General features: G+C 39.3%; 1 protein-coding gene across 1 annotated transcript in view; it reads right to left on the bottom strand.

The window, feature by feature from the left end:
• NXPE2 (neurexophilin and PC-esterase domain family member 2) overlaps window positions 1-13,864 on the bottom strand; it is a 48,333-nt gene extending 34,469 nt beyond the window's left edge. The window contains exon 1 of the mRNA XM_063784543.1: window positions 13,234-13,864. The gene's annotated coding sequence lies outside the window, so the exon portion shown is untranslated. The remainder of the gene's footprint in view (window positions 1-13,233) is intronic.
• Window positions 13,865-14,638: the final 774 nt, after the last annotated feature.

The raw sequence follows: 14,638 nt of genomic DNA, 5'->3' as shown, positions 1-14,638 counted from the left end.
TGATGGTTTTGCCTTTTCCAGAATGTTATATAAGCCTTTTTAGTCTGTGTTCTTTTTCTTGGCATACTGCATTTGAGATTCATATTATAGTACTTGTGTATCTCATTGCCACTGAATTACAGCATTCAGCAGTATGTTTAATTAGTTGAAGGACATTTGAATTATTTTCCAGTTTTGGCAATTGTGAATAAAGCCTCTATAAATAATCATGTATACACTTTTGTGTGAACGTAAGTTTTCATTTCTCTGGTGTGGCGTTGCTGTGTGGTAAGTCTGTTTTAACATTATAAGAAACTGTCAAACTGTTTTGAAGTGTCTGCACCATTTTTGCACTCCATCAGCAATGTGCCAAAGTTGACCTTCTAATAGGTGTGTAGTAGTGTCTCACTGTGATTTTATTTTTATTTCCCTAATGACAGATTATGCTGAGCATCTTTTTATATGCTCATTTACCATCTCCATATCTTTTCTGGATGAAATGTTTAAATTTTGGCCATTTTTTACTTGGGTTGCTTATTATTATTGAGTTCGCCAATACATAGGTAGGTAGATTAGATAGATAGATAGATAGATAGATAGATAGATAGATAGATAGATAGATAGATAGATGATAAATAGATGATAGATGGATGGATAGATGATAGATAGATAGATAGATAGATAGATAGATAGATAGATAGATAGATAGATGATAGATAGAGATGATAGATAGAGATAGACAGGAGATGGTGAAGGGGCCTGGTGACCTTACAGCTCCCAGTTTACACCCCTACTGAAGGGTGGGACACTCATGCTCTTGGCTTCCATTAGACACCACCATGTCCTTCTAAGACAATCCCCATTTTATTTTACATAAACCCACACCCGTTTTTTGTTACCTGCAACCATTTAGTCCTAACTCATGAACAGGAAGAGGGCCCATCAATCCAGACATTGGCAGGCTACAAGAGCAGCCTAGGCAGAGCATTGAGGCTACAATGGATATTAATGGTTCTACTGTACTGCGGCTGAGTTAGCACTGAAACCACAAGACACAGTCCTCCCCTCTTTTCCCTTCCCCTTTCCAAAGTAAGAGGCACTTCAACCTGTGGCTGCTGTCACAGGCCCACAGGGAGTACGGCCAGACTACCATCAATGTTCCCTTAAGGCCCAAGGGCTCTTCAGTCAGCCTTTGGTGAATGATGCCTGGCCTGGTACTGACCCTTCAGGGCAATGGGCTCCTGTCTAGTGCAGAGCAGGTCCAGAAATGCCGTATAAGAGACAAGTGCTGGAATCAGGGATCTCAAGAGGCTGCTTGTTGCTCTCCTCCATTGTGGCTGAGCTGGTACTTATAGAGAGCAAGTCTCATAGTCTCACCCAAGGCCCTCAATATAGTACCTGGATATTGCTGCTGGTTATTTAAGGCCCAAGCACTCTGCAGATAGCAGGTGATAACTGCTGCCAGGACTGGGTCCTTTCCTTCGAGGCAGCAGGTTCCCTTCTGACCCAAGATGCATCCAGAAATGTCATTCGGGAGCTAGGGCCTGGAACGGCAGCCTCACAACTCTGACCCATACCCTATCCTGCTGTGACTGAGCTGGTATCCTAAATGGAAGACAAAGTCCTCACCACTCTTCCGTCTCCTCCCCTCAAGCAAAGGAAGGGGTTTCTTTTGGAGCTGTGAGCTGTGCAGCCTGGAATTAGGGGAGGGGTGATGCCAGCACTCCCTTAGCCACCACAGCTGGTGTCTCAGAAAGTTGTGTGCTCCCCAGTCCACTGACTCTGGGCCAAGTTCAGCACTAGTAGCAGCTCATCTAAAAGTTGCAGTCCTTGTGGCCTAGACTGTCTTTCAAGTTGAGTTAGAGTCCTATAGCACTTTAGCCTGCAGCAGTGAGGCTTGTGGGAACTCAAGTTCCAACAACCCGGATGGGTAATTCCCCTCTGGCTAGGGCTGGTTTAAATGCTCTCTCTGTGGGTGGGCATCAGCTGAGTTTGGTCCAGTTTTGCTTTCTGCTATAACAGGGCAGCACTGAGTTCAATGCCTCACAGTTCCTGTGCACTCTCTCTCTCTCCCCAGTGCACAGAAACACTCTCCACACTATGTCACCAATGCTGGGGGTTGATGGTAGGGTTGTGTTGGCAATTCAAGATTGCTTTTTCCTACTTCTTCAGTGCCTCTTTCAGTGATATGGAGTTAAAATGAGGTACTGATTTTTGGTTCTTATAAAAGTGCTTTTTTTGTGTCGATAGTTGTTAAATTGGTGTCCTTGCCGGGGGTAGGTGGAGAGGGTGGTGATTGGTGGAGCCTTCTATTCTGCCATCTTGCCCCACCTCCCACAGGTCCTTTTACCAGGATAATTTCTTGAAAAGACAAAATTTCTTCATTGAATTGCCTTTGCACCTTCATCAAAAACCCATTGACCATATACATGTGGGTATATACAGAGAATCTTAATTTTTTTTCTGTCAACCTCTGTGTCTATCTTTTCACTGACACCATACTGTCTTAATTACTATAGCTTCCTAGCAAGTTTTGAATTGAACTACTATGTGTTTGTAAAAGGACAAGTCACCAGTGGCCTTGGCCAATGCAGTTCTTCTCCCTCTTGCTTGTGTTTCTTGGGAAGAATATACAGATAATGCAAAATCCTGAGATAAAGAGGAAATGTCTGTAACAATCAAGGTTTTGTCCTTGTTCTATCCAGAATGGGATGTTCTACAATGCTTGTACTTAGCAACCCAAATGGTACCCATGATATAAAACTCAGAGGAGAGTACTTTTGAAGTCCATCAGTTGCAATATGATGACAGTGCAGACAAAACAGGCAGCGTTCCTGAACCTTAGAGGCTGGCTCACCATGGATCCTAGGATTCTGTTTACCTTTGTTGCCTATCTGAGTAATAAAGTTGCTTTGCCTGACTTGTGGTACAAGTGTTCTGTCTCACTGGACCAGACTCAAGAAACTTTGCAGAGTCCTCCAATAGTGCTCTTCTTTTTCAAAACCGATTGATTATTCTATTTCCCTTACCTTTCAACATAAATTTTAAAATCAAGTTGTTGATTTAAATAAAAAGTACCCTACTGGATTTTGATTTGAATTTTATTGAATCTATAGATCAATTTTGGGAGAACTAATATCCTAATCATATTGAACCTGCCCATCCACAAACAGAGCCCATTTATTTATGTCTTCTTTGATTTCTTTCATCATGGTTTATGGTTTGCAGTATATAGATCTTGTGTATTTCATTAGATTTACACGTAAGTATTTCATGTTTTCTGTGCCATTCTTAATCATGCTGTGTTATCAATTTTAATTTTAAACTGATGATTGATAGAATAACAATAAAACTTTATATTAAGGGGCAGGCCTAAAAAAAACTTTATATTAACCTTGAACCTTATAATCTTCCTGACACTAAATAGTTCTGGTAGATTTTATGTAGATTCTTTGGAATTTTCTATTTAGATAATCATATTGGCTGTGAAAATATGTAGTTGTATTTTCCTTTATCCAAATGGTATGCCTTTTATTTTATTTCTTTCTAACACCTCCAGTATAATGCTGAATAAAAACAGCAGGATTGAACATTACTGATTTTTTTCCTTATCTTGGGGCAAAGCATTCAGTCTTTCACCATTGAACATGATATCAATACAGATTTTCCTAAATGCCTTTATCGAGTTAAGAAAACTCCTTTCCATTTTTAGTTTACCATAACTTTTCATTATGAAGAATGCTGAATTATGTTAAATAATTTTCCTGTTTATACTGAGATTATCATAGGGTTTTTCTTCTTTAGCCTAATGATATGGTGATTACTTTGATTGATTGATCTTCAAATGATGAACAAGGCTTTTATTACCAAGATAAGCCTCACTTTGTCAGGATATATTATCCATCTTATAAATTGCTAAATTTAATTTGCTAATACTTTGTTGAGGATGTTTGCCTGTATGTTAATTCTAGTTTTGAAATTAGGGTTTTGGAATCTCTTTTTCTCATAAAATGAATTGCAAAGTGCTTCTATTTTCTGAAAAAAATCAGTAGAATTGTTAGTATTGATTCCTTATGTTTGGTCAAATTTGCAAATAAAACCATTTAGGCCTGATTTTTCATTAGGAATTATGAAAAATCCTGATGCAGATTTTTCATTAGGAATGTAGTTTCTCCCAAAGCTATAGAATTTTCAGGTTATCTATTTTTCTTAAGTGAATGTTGGTAGTTTGTGTCTTTCAAGGAGTTTTCTCTTTTCCTTTGAGTTGTAGAATTTATAGATATGATTCTTTAGTATTCCCTTATCAGTCTAATATCTGTTATATCTGTAATAATATTCCCTCTGTCATTTCTAACTGACACTTTGTGCCTTCTCTCTTTTTAGTCATCCTGAGCAGTAACATTGATCTTTACAAAGAATTAGCTTTGTTTCGTTGATTTACTTTATTTTGTTTCTGTTTTTAATTTCATTGATTACTTGCTCTTATCTACATTATTGTTTTCCTCTGCTTACTTTGGGTTTAATTTGTTTTTCTTTTTCCAGTTTCTTAAGATGAAAGATTAGTTTATTGATTTTAGACCTTTGTTCTTTTCTAATACATGTATTTAATGTTACAACTTATTCCTCAAACACTGCTTTACCTGCATCCCCATATTTTGATATATTATTTTCATATTCATTTCATTAAAAATACTTTCTAGTATTCTTGTGACTTCTTATTTGTCCCTTGAGTTATGTAGAAGTATGTTGTTTCATTTCAAAATATTTGGGGGTTTTCCAAACTTTTTTTGTTAGACCACTTGATATTATTTCACATCTCTAGGGTAATCTGTACTGGTTTTTTTTCTTCATTCTTTTTTTCTCTTTTTTTGTTTAATAGAATAATTTTCATTGACCTATCCTCACATTCACTGATTCTTTCCTCATGCTTGTCAACTCTACTGATAAGGCCATCAAAACGATACTTCATCTTGATGACTGTTTCTGTCTGATAATACCAACATTTGGTCATCTCTGAGTCTATTGATTGCCTTGCTCTTTACTATGGATTATTTTTCTTCCCTTTCTGTACATCTCATACTTTGTTTATTATTGAAAGGTATAATGTTTAAGACAATATAGACTAACATAAACAATATTCATGCAAAGAAATGGGTACACATCTTCTCCTGAGCCATGAGGTAGGGAGGAGCATTGACTCAATCTAGTCAGTCCAGCTGTGTTTGAGGTTTCTGTTGCAAACTTTTCTGGTTACTTGGTGCTTAAGGTGAGTATTGTTTTGACAAAGGGTTTTTCTCAGTGTTCCTATCTCACCCTTAGCTTTGTCCTTCCTTGTATGTCAATGTCCCAGAAAGAGCCTCTCTTCATGCCCTTGTCCCTTCTTCCATGGTAGATTGCTGTTGCTTTCTACCTGGTGCTGCCTAGCCTACTGGGGGAACAAGTGAGATTCTCTTTTGTTGGTGATCAGCCTCAATCCTAGGTAGGTCTTCTGTTCATGTTAGGGAAAGGCCTTCTCAGTGATCCTGTCCTCTTCTCCACAGCATTAGAAAATCTCTAATGGTCTGGGCCCAGGACGGTTTCCTGTCTCTCCCCAGGACGGTTTTCTGCCCTTCCTCAAGAAGTTCACAGTTTATTATTTTTCCATTTTCCCAACCACAGGGATCTTCATATGTGTCTTGAAGTCACAGAGTTTGCTGCCCTTCTGCCAGTAGCATAACACTTTAGTGTTCTTAGAGGAAGGGCATGAGGGAGCTTTATGTCTTTCCCTTTGAGGCAGCTACCCTCCCCCTCCAGGCCTGCATTAGTGAGGTCTGGTCTCCTGCCCTGACCCATCTTTCTCATGAGTGCCCAGTGGAGGTCCAAAACAAAGAGGTACTAGGTAGGAACAAATTCCCTTTATGTGCAAAGTCTCTTTACGTCTGTGCTCCCGGAAATTCTATACTCTCATACTAGCCCACATTCAGCCTTTAGAAATTCATTTTTAAAATTTAGCCAAATTCTTCTTACCTGTTTATATGGCAGTTCATCCTCTTCCCCTGATCCCTTTTCAAAAGTGAGTCAGTATTTGTGTTCTTTCTGCTCTGCCTTTCATTAGATTTTAAGCTAGATGGTTGGCCTGTGACCTCAATTTCTAATAAGTTAAATGAAAGTTATTTTGCAGATTATCCGGATTTTTCTTTTTTATGACGGGATTGATGATGCCTCTTGCAGCTAAGTCCTCCAGGGTTTATTTTAAAGGGAACAAAATTATGTTAGGAAGACAAGGTCCTTAGACCAGGAAATATAATTCTAACTTAAAGAAAGCAATAAGTTAGTTGGTTCAATAAGCTAACTGATTTGGCATTAATAGTCTATGACTAATGCTAAATAACTGTATTCTATTCCTCTTTGATTGAGAAGATGATGGTGTTAAATGAAACTATGAGAGATTTTGCTCAGTCTGTAAAATTGGGGCTGGAAGCTGATTTGTAAGTGAAAAGAGTATATTTAACTAAATTAATGAAAAATATAATGGTAAGTGCTAAATCAGGGGTTCTTATATCTTTTTTTCTTTGTACAAGGAAGCCTTTTATGATCTATGGACTATTTCTCAAAACAGTGTTTTTAAATGCATGAATTTAAATATAAAAATTATAAAGAAAACCAATCATATTAAATTACAGTTTCCTAAGTATTTTTATTATGATATATAAATATACATCCTTCCTATTATACGACATTAAATAGCAATATCTAGTGTGGGCCTAATTGCTATAATTTCAAAGTAGTGGTAAGAGTAAGTGGCACTTCGTGATACCTGCAAAAATTGTAGCATGATATGAAATACTGTGATTTCCATTGTTAAAAATCTTGGATATCACTAATACTGCTGAGCTTTATTGCCTACATTCAAATTAGAGAAAATGCTGAACTTCAGTTAGATGTTAGTGAAAAATAAAGATGTAATCTTTTTCCCACCTAAGTTCACAGACTCCTCTAAATTCTATATCGAGATCTCCCAAGGGGACCCCTGGCTAAGAACCTCTGTGCTAAAAACAGAGAACCATCAACTGCAATCAGAGATAGAGGTAGGAAAGACAGAGAAGGCATCAGGGAAATTCCATGTGGAGGTCCTAGCATCTGAAAAATTGTGTAACTGAGGATGAGCATAGTACAATCCGGAACTAAAAGTAATTTGGTGTTTGTTTGTTTGTTTGTTTTTGAGATGGAGTCTCACTCTGTCACCCAGGCTCCAGTGCAGTGGCGCAATCTCAGCTCACTGCAAGCTCTGCCTCCCAGGTTCATGCCATTCTCTTGCCTCAGCCTCCCGAGTAGCTGGGACTACAGGTGTCCACCACCACGCCTGGCTAATTTTTTTGTATTTTTAGTAGAGACGGGGTTTCACCGTGTTAGCCAGGATGGTCTCGATCTCCTGACCTTGTGATCTGCCCATCTCGGCCTCCCAAAGTGCTGGGATTACAGGCAGTAATTTGATATTTTTAAACACTACTACTACTAGTTACTATTTTAAGGGTATTTTATAATAAATATCAAGTACTGTATTAAGTATATTACAAATATTTTTCATATAATTAATTTCATGATTTGGCTCTCTGCTTGCCTATTTTTGGTGTAAAGGAGTGCTTGTGATTTTTGCCCATTGATTTTGGGTCTTGAGACTTTGCTGAAGTTGATTATCAGTACTGTATTAAGTATATTATAAATATTTTTCATGCAATTAACTTATCACAACATCTCTTTGAGGCAACACATTTGATACCCATTTTAGAGATGAAAAACTTGGGATCTAGGGAGCATGATGCCTCCAGCTTTGTTCTTTTTGCTTAGAATTGTCTTGGCTATAGAGGGTCTTCTTTGATTCCATACGAAATTTAAAATAGTTTTTTCTAATTCTGTGAAGAATGTCAATGGTAGTTTGATGGGAATAGCACTGAATCTATAAATTACTTTGGGCAGTATGGTCATTTTCACGATATTGATTCTTCCTATCCATGAGAATTGAATGCTCTTCCATTTGTTTGTATCCTCCCTTATTTCCTTGAGTAGTGGCTTGTAGTTCTCCTTGAAGAGGTCCTTTGCATCCCTTGTTAACTGTATTCCTAGGTATTTTATTCTCTTTGTAGTAATTGTGAATAGGAGTTCATTCATGATTTGGCTCTCTGCTTGCCTTTTGTTGGTGAAAAGGAATACTTATGATTTTTATACATTGATTTTTGTATCCTGAGACTTTGCTGAAGTTGCTTATCAGTTCAAGAAGTTTTGGGGCTGAGATGATGGGGTTTTCTAAATATAAGATCATGTCATCTGCAAAGAGAGACAATTTGACTTCCTCTCTTCCTATGTGAATACGCTTTATTTCTTTCTCTTGCCTGATTGCCCTAGCCAGAAGTTCCAAAACTATGTAGAATAGAAGTGGTGAGAGAGGGCATCCTTGAAAGGAATGCTTACAGCTTTTGCCCATTCAGTATTGGCTGTGGGTTTGTCATAAATCACTCTTATGATTTTGAGATGTGTTCCATCAATACCTAGTTTGTTGAGAGGTTTTTCTTAACATGAAGAGATGTTGAATTTTACAAGGCTATAGTAACCAAAACAGCATGGTACTGCTACCAAAACAGATATATAGACCAATGGAGCAGAACAGAGGCCTCAGAAATAATATCACACATCTACAACCATCTGATCTTCCTCAAACCTGACAAAAACAAGCAATGGGAAAAGGATCTCCTATTCAGTAAATGGTGCTGGGAAAACTGGCTACCCATGTGCAGAAAACTGAAACTGGACCCTTTCCTTACAACTTATACAAAAATTCACTCAAGATGGATTAAAGACTTAAATGTAAAACCTCAAACCATAAAAACCCTAGAAGAAAACCTAGGCAATACCCTTCAAGACACAGGCATGATCCAAGACTTCATGACTAAAACACCAAAAGCAATGGCAAAAAAAGCGAAAATTGACAAATGGGATCTAATTAAACTAAAGAGTTTTTGAACAGCAAAAGAAACTATCATCAGGGTGAACAAGCAACCTACAGAATGGGAGACAATTTTTGCAATCTACCCATCTGACAAAGGTTTAATATCCAGCATTTACAAGGAACTTAAACATATTTACAAGAAAAAACAAACAATCCTATCAAAAAATAGGCAAAGGATATGAACAGACACTTCTCAAAAGAAGATATTTACGTGGCAAACAAACATATGAAGAAAAAAAAGCTCATTATCACTGGTCATTAGAGAAATGCAAATCAAAACCACAATGAGATACTATCTCACACCAGTCAGAATGGTGATTATTAAAAAGTCAGGAAACAATAGGTGCTGGCAAGGCTGTAGAGAAATAGGAATGCTTTTACACTGTTGGTGGGAATGTAGATTAGTTCAATCATTGTGGAAGACAGTATAGCGATTCCTCAAGGATCTAGAACCAGAAATACCATTTGACCCAGCAATCTCATTACTGGGTATATATCCAAAGGAAAATAAATCATTCTACTACAAAGACACATGCACACATATATTTATTGCAGCACTATTTACAATAGCAAAGACATGGAACCAAGTCAAATGTCCATCAGTGATAGATTGGATAAAGAAAATATGGTATATATACACCATGGAATACTACGCATCCATAAAAAAGGAACGAGATGTCTTTTTCAGGGACATAGATGAAGCTGGAAGCCATCATCCTCAGCAAACTAACACAGGAACAGAGAGCCAAACACCGAATGTTCTCACTCATAAGTGGGAGTTGAACATTGAGAACACATGGACATGGAGAGGGGAACAACACACACCAGAGCCTGTTGGGGGTTGGGGTGGTGAGGGGAGGGCACATAGAAGATGGGTCAATAGGTGCAGCAAACCACCATGGCACACATATACCTATGTAACAAACCTGCACATTCTGCATGTGTATCCCATTATTTTTTTAGAAGAAATAAAAAAAAAATAGTTGGGATCCAAAGATTTTAAACAACTTTCCTGAGATCCGGTAGCTTGAATGTGGCAGAGCATGTATTTAACACAGCTCTGTTTCATTCAAAGCTCCTGAGGGGCTTTGGATGTGTTTTTCTCTGGGTGGAAGGCATTTCACTCTGGAAATGCTCAGTGATAAAGAGACTTCAATGCCAGGCTGAGGGTTGTAGATTGGATCCTGAAAGCCACTGTGGGGTCTACTTTCCAACTTCATCTCCTGCTTCTTTGTACACACCTTCACCACTTTGTATCATTGTCATTACCAAACATAACTTGATTTTCCTACGTTCATGCTTTGCATGTTTTTCCCTCTGCCGGGTATGCCTTCCTTCCAAGTATGCCTCCTTCTCCTGGCTAACTGGAACTCATGTTTCAAGACATCATGGGAACTTCCTCTCTAGTTTATAAATGTAGATTGCTGCTCCTTGCTTAGGAAAGCTGGAATCTTGAGCTTTCTAGAGGTAGGTAGAAAAGAAAGCAGGACAGGCCAGGCGCGGTGGCTCACGCCTGTAATCCCAGCACTTTGGGAGGCCGAGATGGGCAGATCACGAGGTCAGGAGATCAAGACCATCCTGGCTAACACAGTGAAACCCTGTCTCTACTAAAAATACAAAAAAATTAGCCAGGCATAGTGGCAGGCGCCTGTAGTCCCAGCTACTCGGGAGGCTAAGGCAGGAGAATGGCATGAACCCAGAAGGTGGAGCTTGCAGTGAGCCGAGATCGTGCCACTGCCTGGGCAACAGAGCAAGACTCTGTCTAAAAAAAAAAAAAAAAAAGGGGAAAGCAGGACAAGGGTAGTCCTAACAAGAAAAGGGAATGAAATACGGAGTACAAGCACTCAAGGGTTAAATATTTTCAAAGCTGCCTTCTGGAGGCAGAAAGAAATGTAGAGTCACATGAGCAAGGGAGAAAAAAAATAGATGGTTTATTGTCTATACAACAAAACCGTTGAGCTTATAGGGACAATAAAAGTACCAAGAACAGACTGAGATGGCTGCTGCTTTCTTGAACAATATTGTCTGGGGCTCAGCCCTTATAGAACATTTTTATAATGTTTGCTTACATTGCCTTTTGCAGCTCCAGTCCTACACTGTTAAATCTAGAATAATAAATGTTTTGTTTTAAAAACCTTTTCTCCAGATACTTTTATAACTTTGAAACTTATAAAACAAGTCAGTATTGGTATTTATGCTTCTTAGAAAACCCTTGTTTTGAAAATTTATACATTCAATGAGTAAAAAGGCACAAGGCTCAATGGAATATATAATGATGAGTTCTACATCAGCAGAACCCCCCAGATTTTACACAGAGGTTGCAAATTTGCTTCTCACAGTCATCTTTTGTTTGCTCCAGATTTTTAAGAATACTAAAACTTCAGATTTTACATAATCATCTGGATTTCTGGCTTCACTTAAAAAAGTGATTGGCACCACTGGGCTTGCAGTACCAAATGGAAAATGCTCTAGCTGAATGCGTTGCCTTTTATAAACTAGACACAGGCATTCCCGTGCGCCATAGATGCCACTATTCTGCCAACCCCAGAGTCTCAAAACACAGAGCCATTCTTATCTGTGCTCTATCACTCTTCATGTTCATTCAGCAAGTCAGGTTCTCTACAATATTCTTTGCTTCAATTACCTCTTCTTAATTCTAACTTCAAGAATGATTTCAAGACTTTATTACCTCCTGATGACAATTATAACAATAACAGTTAACATATGTCGAGCAACACTCACTGTGTTAAGCATTTTACATGGACCATCTCTTTTAATCCTCAAAACAGCCCTTAGAGATGAATTCCATCATAATCCTCATTATATAGTAGAGAATTGTGTGACCCTAAAAGCTTAACACATCTGCCCAAAATCTCAAATCCTGAAAGTGTTGGAATCTCACTCTGGACACTGAATTTTTGACTGTACAAATCGCAGCCTAGGGAGTTTCAAGCTTAGGCACAGGGAGCTTTGGCTCTGGTGCTTTGAAGCCTTTCCAAAGGGGTAGGAAGGAACGGGATGCCTTAAGGGCATCATTTCCCCTTCCAGATGCTCAATGTCCATAAATACTTTTTCATGCACCAAATTCACCTGCTAACTCAACTGAGGTCTCAGAGCCCCTCTCAGTATGACCCTTCTCTCCCTGCTTATCTCTCACCCATCCTGAATCTTACTAGAGTGCATTGGCCAGTGTGTGAAACACTCTAGGCAGTAGATTAAAAAAAAATTTAAGTATTGGTGTAGGTTTTAGAAAAAGTAAATAGCTTTATCAGTTGGGTAACAAATGCTTTGGAGTTCCAATTGAGTTTCAAGTTCCACTTCAACGTGGGATGCAGCAAGCTGGAGTGCCACTGTGAACCTAACAGCACCCTAATAATTTGGTTTGTTTCTTTGTTTTGTTTATGGTTTCTGTTTTGCTATTATTGAGAGGTGAAGCCAGCTGGGCTTCTGGGTCGGGTGGGGACTTGGAGAACTTTTCTGTCCAGCTAAAGGATTGTAAATGCACCAATCAGCACTCTGTGTCTCGCTAAAGGTTTGTAAACACACCAATCAGCACTCTGTAAAAACACACCAATCAGCGCTCTGTGTGTAACTAAAGGTTTGCAAACACACCAATCAACACTCTGTAAAAACAGACCAATCAGCTCTCTGTAAAACGGACCAATCAGAAGTCCGTAAAATGGACCAATCAGTGCTCTGTAAAATGGACCAATCAGTAGGATGTGGGCAGAGCCAAATAAGGGAATAAAGGCTGGCCAGCAAAGCCAGCAGTGGCAATCTTTTCGGGTTCTCTTCCATGCTGTGGAAGGTTTGTTCTTTTGCTCTTTGCGATAAATCTTGCTGCTGCTTACTCTTTGGGTCCACACTACCTTTATGAGCTGTAACACTCACCACAAACGTTTGCAGCTTCACTCCTGAAGCCAGCGAGACCACGAGACCACGAACCCACCAGGAGGAACAAACAACTCCGGACGTGCCACCTTAACGAGCTGTAACAAGGTCTGCGGCTTCACTCCTAAAGTCAGCGAGACCACGAACCCACCGCAAGGAAGAAACTCTGGACACATCTGAACATCTGAAGGAAGAAACCCCAGACACACCATCTTTAAGAACTGTAACACTCAACCGCGAGGGTCCACGGCTTCATTCTTGAAGTAAGCGAGACCAAGAACCCACTGGAAGGAACCAAATCCAGACACATTCTATTATATATAATATATGTAATATTGTATATATATTATTATACATTATGCTAGCTATTATATTATTACCTTCAATGTACCACAGACTTCAAATTCTTTGTTGCCTTGTGCTTAGGGTGGGGGCTGAGTTGCAAGAGGGTTTTTCCTCAGTGTTCCTGCTTCCTGATGTGCTCTCAGCCATCTCTGTTAGCCAGTATTACCAGGCTGCCCCTCCACCAGCTGCAGCCTGCCGTTTTTACTGTTGTTTCTTGGGGTAGGGCAGTAGTGAGACTCTGTTTTCCGGGTCCAGCCTTTGTCTTTGGCAAGTACCTGGAACTCAGAGAGAGCCTTTCCAGAGTTCTTGCTCCTCCTTCCTGTGGCAACCGCACTCTGCCTTGTATCCATGGTTGGTCTTGGGTGGGAGTTGCCTGCCCTACTTATGATGGTAGCAGATTTCTGCTTGATATCAGCATATATCCTGGGTCCAAGACAGCTTCCTGCCCCTTCCCTAGGGGTAGAGGTCTTATTCTTCCACCTCCTCCCTTTGCAGCGTAGATTTTTTCTCACTTCCTGGGGAAGGAGAACAGTACCTGCCCTTCCTCCATTGATGTAAGGCTGTTGCTTAAGGCCAGGGCTTTATGCCCATCCCCTAGCTGCTGCCAATTACTTCCTTCATGCCTGCACCAAATAGGAGTACCCTCTCAATCTCCTGGTCTTCTCTGAGTCTTTCTCATAAATAGCAGTGGAGGATCATAGGGAAGAGCTCATGGGTGATTGTGACATCCTCTTTTCTGGTGATCCCAGCTATTCCAAATTAGCACACTAGCTCACATTTGGCCTTTAACAATTCATTTTTATTCTTGCAGGATTCTTCTTTCCTTTTTATATGCTCTCTCCTCTTTTTCCTGTGCTCTGCCAAAGATGAAATCGTTTGTGTATTTTATCTCTCCCTGAAAGGGCTTGTTCCTCTTTAGAATTCCGGCCATTTGGTCTTCTTGCTACTTGAGCTTTATGATGTATTCGAGAAAGTTACACTTTTGTATATTACCTAGATTTTTTTCCTCATTGTTAGGGTGGAAGCAGTGTTTTTGAAGTTTATTACACTTTATGTAGAAACAGAAATCTTTATTGACCTTTTAAAATAGAACTCTATGGGATGCATATTTTACATATAATATAATTCATCCATTTCAAATGTACAATTGAAGCTTCTTACAAACTGCACGCATTTACCAACCAGCCCTAGAATCCCTGCCTTCGTAAAACATTGTAACTGAAAGGAGTGTCAGAACCCTCAAGTACACATTTGAACATGGGAAGTGGTTGGTAAATATTAGCCCAAAGGCAGAAAGTCTATTCTGGAGGCTATTTTGTGAGTCAAAAAAGGCAATTGGATTCATCACCCCACCTGGCCTTGGACTCCTATGATCATTTCCTCCTACTACCTGTTACCCCCACCTCCAGTCTTCTTCCAGCTCAACCTACTTTATATTTC

This window comes from Pan troglodytes, chromosome 9 (assembly GCF_028858775.2).
Source record: "Pan troglodytes isolate AG18354 chromosome 9, NHGRI_mPanTro3-v2.0_pri, whole genome shotgun sequence".
In the NCBI taxonomy this organism is placed as follows: Eukaryota; Metazoa; Chordata; class Mammalia; order Primates; family Hominidae; genus Pan; species Pan troglodytes.
The sequence above is the reverse complement of the archived record's forward strand: the minus strand, read 5'-3'. Positions and strand labels throughout refer to the sequence as shown.